At 37.3% G+C, this 6,457-nt stretch overlaps 1 pseudogene; it reads right to left on the reverse strand.

Moving 5' to 3' along the window:
• Positions 1-263: 263 nt before the first annotated feature.
• On the reverse strand, positions 264-929 carry LOC123853226 (myosin regulatory light chain 12B-like; annotated as a pseudogene).
• Positions 930-6,457: the final 5,528 nt, after the last annotated feature.

The raw sequence follows: 6,457 nt of genomic DNA on the forward strand, positions 1-6,457 counted from the left end.
TGCTAAGTGGCAGAAAGGTCTAGAATAAATACATCAAAAAAGAGGCCAGGGTGCCTGGGTGGCTCAGTCGTTAAGCGTCTGCCTTCAGCTCAGGTCATGATCCCAGGGTCCTGGGATCAAGCCCCACATCAGGCTCCCTGCTCAGCGTGAAGCCTGCCTCTCCCTCTCCCACTCCCCCTGCTTGTGTTCCCTCTCTCGCTGTTTCTCTCTGTGAAATAAATAAATAAAATCTTTAAAAAAAAAAAAAAAAAAAAGAGGCCAAGCCGTGAAACTAAGTTGCTTGCAACAGGTCTATGAGGGTGGGGGAAAGTGCCTAGGAAATAAAACAGAGTAAGACAAAGCAACTGGAAGGTTTTAGCTAAAGTTCTTTCAATCATCTTTGTCTTTTGCTCCATGTTTAAGGATGCGCGTGAACTCAATATAATTGAAATTTCCCTTTTTGTCAATAGGCGCTTCTCTGTACAGCTCATCCATTTCCTCATCTGTAAACCGATCTCCCATGGTTGTCAGCAGCTCTCTGAGATAATCTTCCTGGATGGTGCCAGTTGCTTCTTCATCAAAGCAAGCAAAAGCGTTTCTGATGACATCTTCTGGATCTGTGCCATTTAACTTCTCACCAAACATTGTGAGGAACACAGTGAAATTTATGGGCCCTGGAGCCTCATTCATCATGGCCTCAAGGTATGCATTGGTTGGATTCTTCCCTAGAGAAGCAAGCATATCATGCAAATCCTCCTTGTCAATGAAACCATCTCTGTTCTGATCAATCATGTTGAAGGCCTCTTTGAACTCCTGACTGAGACTGGTCAAACATGGTGAATACATTGGATGTTGCATGCTGGGGGTGCTTCTTGGTGGTCTTGGTCTTTGCCTTTTTGCTCAACATGGTGGCTATTTAATTCGCCGCCAGACACCAGAATCTGGGCTGCCCTGCGTGAGACGATGAGCAATGGCAGCGATGGCTGGGCTTTCTAGTTGCGTGACTTTTTTTTGTCAATTCTTCAAAATTTTCTACATAGATAGTCATGTCATCTGCAAACAAAGACAGTTGTATTTCTTCCTTCCCAATCATTATACATTTTATTTCCTTTTCTATCTTATTGCACTAGCTAGGATTTGTAGTTTGCTAGTGAATAGGAGTGATGAGGGGAAGCATCTTGGCCTTGTTCCCCATCTTAGGAAGAAAGCATCTTGTTTCTCACAATTAAGTATATAATGCTAACTGTCTATTTTTAAGTAAATTTTATTTTTTTAAGCAGTTTTAGGTTCACATAGAAAAACTGAGTAGAAAGTATAGAGAGTTCCCATGTATCTGGTGCTTCCACATATGCACATCCTCCCCCACTATCAACATCCCCCACCAGAATGGTACATTTGTTACAATCAATGAACCTGCATTGATATATCAATATCACCAAAGTCTATAGTTTACATCATGGTTCACTCTTGATGTACATTCTATGACTTTGCACAAATATATAATGGCATGTATCCATCATTATGGTATCATACTTCACTGCCCTTAAGATTCTCAGTGTTCTACCTATTCTTCACTCCTCCCCATCCCAACCCCTGGCAACCACTGATCTTTTTTACTATCTTCATAGTTTTGCTTTTTCCAGAATGTCATGTAGTTGGAATCATACAATATGTGGCCTCTCAGATTGATTTCTTTCACTCATTAATATGCATTTAAGTTTCCTTCCTATCTTTTCATGGATTGATAGTTCATTTCCTTTTAGCACTGAATAATATTTCATTGTTAGGATGTACCACAGTTTATCCATTCACCTACTGAACACCTTGATTGCTTCCAAACTTTGGCAATTATAAATAAATCTGCTATAAATACCTGTGTGCAGGATTTGGAGTGGATATAAGTCTTCAACTCATTTGAGTAAGTATCAATGAGTATGATTGCTTGATCATATGAAAAGAGTGTGTTTACTCTTGTAAGAAACTGTCAAACTGTCTTCCACAGTAGCTGGACCGTTTGCATTCCCACTAGCTGTGAATGAGAACTCCTGTTGGTCCACATCTTCACTATCATTTGGTGTTGCCAGTTTTTTTATTTTTATTTCTGGATTTTGTCCATTTTAATAGATGTGTATCTCATTGTTGTTTTAATTTGCATTTCCCTAATGACATATAATGTCAAGCATCTTTTATATGCTTAAATGCCATTTGTGTATCTTTCTTCATGAGGTGTCTGTTCAGCTCTTTTGGTCATTTTTTAATTGGGTTGTTCATTTTCCTGTTGAGATTTAAGGGTTCTTTGTTTATCTTGGATAGCAGTTCTTTATCAAATATGTCTTGCTTTAAACATTTATTTCCTAGTCTGTGGCTTGCCTACTCGTTCTATTAAGCTATTCGTTTTTGTAGAAGTTCCTTATCAAGTTGAGAAATTTCCCTCTATTCATAGTTTGCTAAATGTTTCTAGGCTGAATAAATGTTGGCTTTTATCAAATGTTCTTTCCAAATCTATTGATATGGTCATATGATTTTTCTTCTTTAGTCTGCTGATGTGATGGATTACATTAATTGGTTTTCAGATGTTGAATCAGCCAAATGATCTAGAGCTTCAAAAATAAATATATTTTGTGCTTTTGTAGATTAAAGAGCAAATTTAATCAGTAAGATGGGAAGATTAAATTTTAAAAAATAAGCATTCCTTAGTTACATAAAGTACATTGTGGATATTTAGATTATATGTGGTCAGAGAGTAAATCCAAGGTTAAAAGAATTTTAAGATGAAACACCATAAATACATAAAATTAAATATTGCTGATTTTAACTTGACACTCCCATTTTGCCAATTACTTAAACTTGAAAGTTAAATTATAAGTAATTTAATTAACAGAAAATTGCCTGCCTTTAAAAAAAAGATTGCTTTTACTCAAACATTTTATGTTTAAAGTGTTTTCTTTTTGTATTTTTTACATGTAGAAATATACTCTATATTTTCAACATGCCAATACATACTTTTTCCAACTAGATAATAAATTAACATAAATTAGATAATAAATTTAATATAAATTATCTTTTTCCTTAAAACAAAGTATTCTATTTGTAATTAGGAATCAACCCCAAGAAAAAATTTTTTTAAAGATTTTATTTATTTATTTGAGAGAGTAAGAGAGAGCAACCGGGGGAGGGGCAGAGGAAGAGGGAGAAGCAGACTCCCTGCTGAGCAGGGAGCCAGACTACGACTACTCCACTACCTGACTACTACTCTGGGCTCAATCCCAGGACCCTGGGATCATGACCTGAGCTGAAGGCAGGCACTTCACTGACTGAGCCACCCAGGCATCCCAACCCCAGGAAAATTTTTATTGGAATTATAATAATCTGTTTCAAAATGTCTATAAACTTCCAAGATGTTTATGTGAACACATACTACTCCATAAAATGCTTCTTAATGTGAGTATGATATCTAATAACTATAACTACAATATGTACGTAGAGAAGAATGGACAAACACTGAGTTTTAAAATGTAGTCAAAAGTACAGTACATTTAATGAGAGTTATGAAAGTTGCGTATTTAGATAGACAAGAATTGGATAAATATTTTTCAATCAATCCAAATGTTTACTCTATACTGCATGTTTTCCCATGCCCCCCCAAATTTCTAGTTGTATTTATTCAGAAATATTTTCTTTTTATAAAAATTTGTTTTTATTAACATATAATGTATTATTTGTTTCAGGGGTACAGATCTGTGATTCATCAGTCTTACACAATTCACAGCGCTCACCATAGCACATACCCTCCCCAATATCTATCACCCAGCCACCCCATCCCTCCCACCCCCTCCACTCCAGCAACCCTCAGTTTGTTTCCTGAGATTAAGAGTCTCTTACGGTTTGTCTCCCTCTCTTGTTTCGTCTTGTTTCATTTCAGAAATATTTTCTTAAATTCCTACAAAATACAATGCCCTTGTCACATTTCACTTCTAAGTGGACTGCTTTCTCAGATAGCTGTTGGGTGTGACTCCTAGAGCCGCAATCACAGAAGTGCCTCAATTTTGGGGGCACTTGGGTGACTCAGTCGGTTAAGCCTCTGACTCTTGGTTTCAGCTCAGGTCATGATCTAATGGGTCGTGGGATCCAGCCCTGAGTCAGGCTTTGCACTCAGTGGGGAGTCTGCTTGGGATTCTCTTCCTCTGCCCTTCCTCCCACTTGCACACTATCTCTCTCTTTAAAATAAAGAAATCTTTAAAAAAGAAAAAAAAGAATGGCCTTAGTTTTTGAAATTCCTTTGTTCATTTAATTTCATACCTACTTTGTACTTTTGTACTTTTTCCTTTTTCTGTAATCATCAAATACCATTTCACCTTCAAAATCACTAATTCAAGAAACAGCACTCTAACATAAACTTCTTCCCATCTGTCCAGTCCATGAATACCTCTGCTTCATCCCATATCGTTTAGACCACTCCTCTGTACACCTCACAGCCTAGTCATCTGAAATTTAATGCCCCGATCTAAGAAACTCTTGACAATAGCCTTCCTTGCCCTTCTGTCTTCTTTTGTATTCATGGCACAACTTAAACCAAGGGTGAGAACAACTACCCATTTTAATTTGAATGGAACTAAGAAGTTGCTGATAAGTAATCCCGTATGTCAGCAGAATTTGTTAGCTCTCCATCTCTGGGCTTTTCAATTCTGTGCTTCTCTGTAGGGACACCAGTTTGCCTGGTCTTCAGTTACCTTTGTCTCTTCCTCACTTCCATCATGATGCTATTTCCATTTTTTAAAAAAATAATTCACTGTATCTCACTTTTTTCTTTCAAACCAGAAATTCAGTTTTGAGCTGTATGTTATGAGCAGTGACCACCATGTTACTTAATCCAATGCCTATTCCTCAGCCCATGTCTTATATGATCTCTTCGGAGCTCTGAACACTTGGACGGCTCCCTTATTCTAGATACACTCTTCTCTCTTAACAACAATGGCACCACACTCTTCTGCTCTCCTCTCTACCTTCCAAACTATTTGTCATTTTCTGCTGCTTCAGACTTGACCTGGTCTTTGATATTAGAGGTCACCAAGAATTAGTTCAAGACTCTTCTCCCCACTCATTTTTATTTTGAAATTTTTCAAACCTACAGTCAAGAAGAAAGTATAGTATTATGAACACAGGACACTCTTACCTAGAATGACCAATTGTTATTATTTTGCCATATTTCCTTTATCTATCTATCTATCTACACACACACATTTTTTCTGGAAAAGTCATTATGACATTTACTCCTAAATATTTCAGCATGCACATCTCTTAATGATAAAACATTTTCTTACATAACTACAATACTGTTACCACACCTAATAAAATTGATGTTAGTTCAGTGATATTATGTAATCACGAGGCCATATTTAAAATGCCCTAATTGCCCCCAGAATGTCTTTTTTAGTTGGTTTCTTTTATTTCTTTAGAGATCCAATTAAGATCTGCACAATGCATTTAGTTATTACGTTTCTAAATCTAGGACAGAGCGTTTACAGCACATTTATTTATTTACTTAGTCTTTCATACCATTGAAACATGGTATATTCCTGCATTATCCTGAGTCCTCCTGATCTAATAGAATTTTACCTAGATACCTTAGCTGGGAAATTCTACTTGGCCCTAACTTAATGCCAGTCACTGAGAATGACCACTCTTATTTTTCTCAGGGAAATGACAGGAATCTTTTTTCTTGCTCATGTCAAACAGCCTATTTTGAAAATGTACGCATCAGAGTGCTTGGAAATTTGCTCTGGGTCTTGTTCTCAATGTCTCAGTCACTTGCTGTCACAGTTGCTCCATCCCATAGACCTTATAAAATCCTTTGCCAGCATAATTGCCTCAAAGCAATGCATCTGGTGTTTTCCTCCTGTGCAGAAGTAGTAAAGAGAAGTCTCCCATTCCTTCTGATCGCCTTTCTTATTTTAACAACATTGACGTTTTAAAAGAGTCTAGGCCAGTTATTTTATAGAATATTTGACATTCTGTTATTAAGTGGTATTTTCCTGGGAGTCTGCCAACCCCACAAAGTCGGATGTCCCTTCAGCCGAATCTCTTACTGAAGGGAAGTTTATCAGTCTCACGTCCACTCCTGAGAGGATGTATGGTGTAAACATATTGGCTACGAAATACTGCTTGCTGTATTGCTGCTCTTTTATAAAGTACTGTGATTATTTTCTCTTCAAGTCCCAGACTCCACCAGCCAAGGCTTTTGTTTGTACCAGATTTTTACTGAAAGTATGTTGGGTCAGAGTGAATAATTGCATCACAGATTAGCAAAATTTTAGATTGCATGTAAAATATCACTAGTTAGTGATATTTTGGTGACTCTCCACCCTAAGGAACTTCTGGGTGGATGTGCACTTAAGTTCCCAGTGTCCCCCCATCCCCTTGGACCCTTCTCTTTCTCTCTTTCCTCTTCGGTCCTTCTCCTCTCTCTCATCTTCTAGAG

This window comes from Mirounga angustirostris, unplaced genomic scaffold, assembly GCF_029215605.1.
Source record: "Mirounga angustirostris isolate CCGP_5_RB_7025 unplaced genomic scaffold, mMirAng1.0.hap1 SCAF_14, whole genome shotgun sequence".
NCBI classification, from domain to species: Eukaryota; Metazoa; Chordata; class Mammalia; order Carnivora; family Phocidae; genus Mirounga; species Mirounga angustirostris.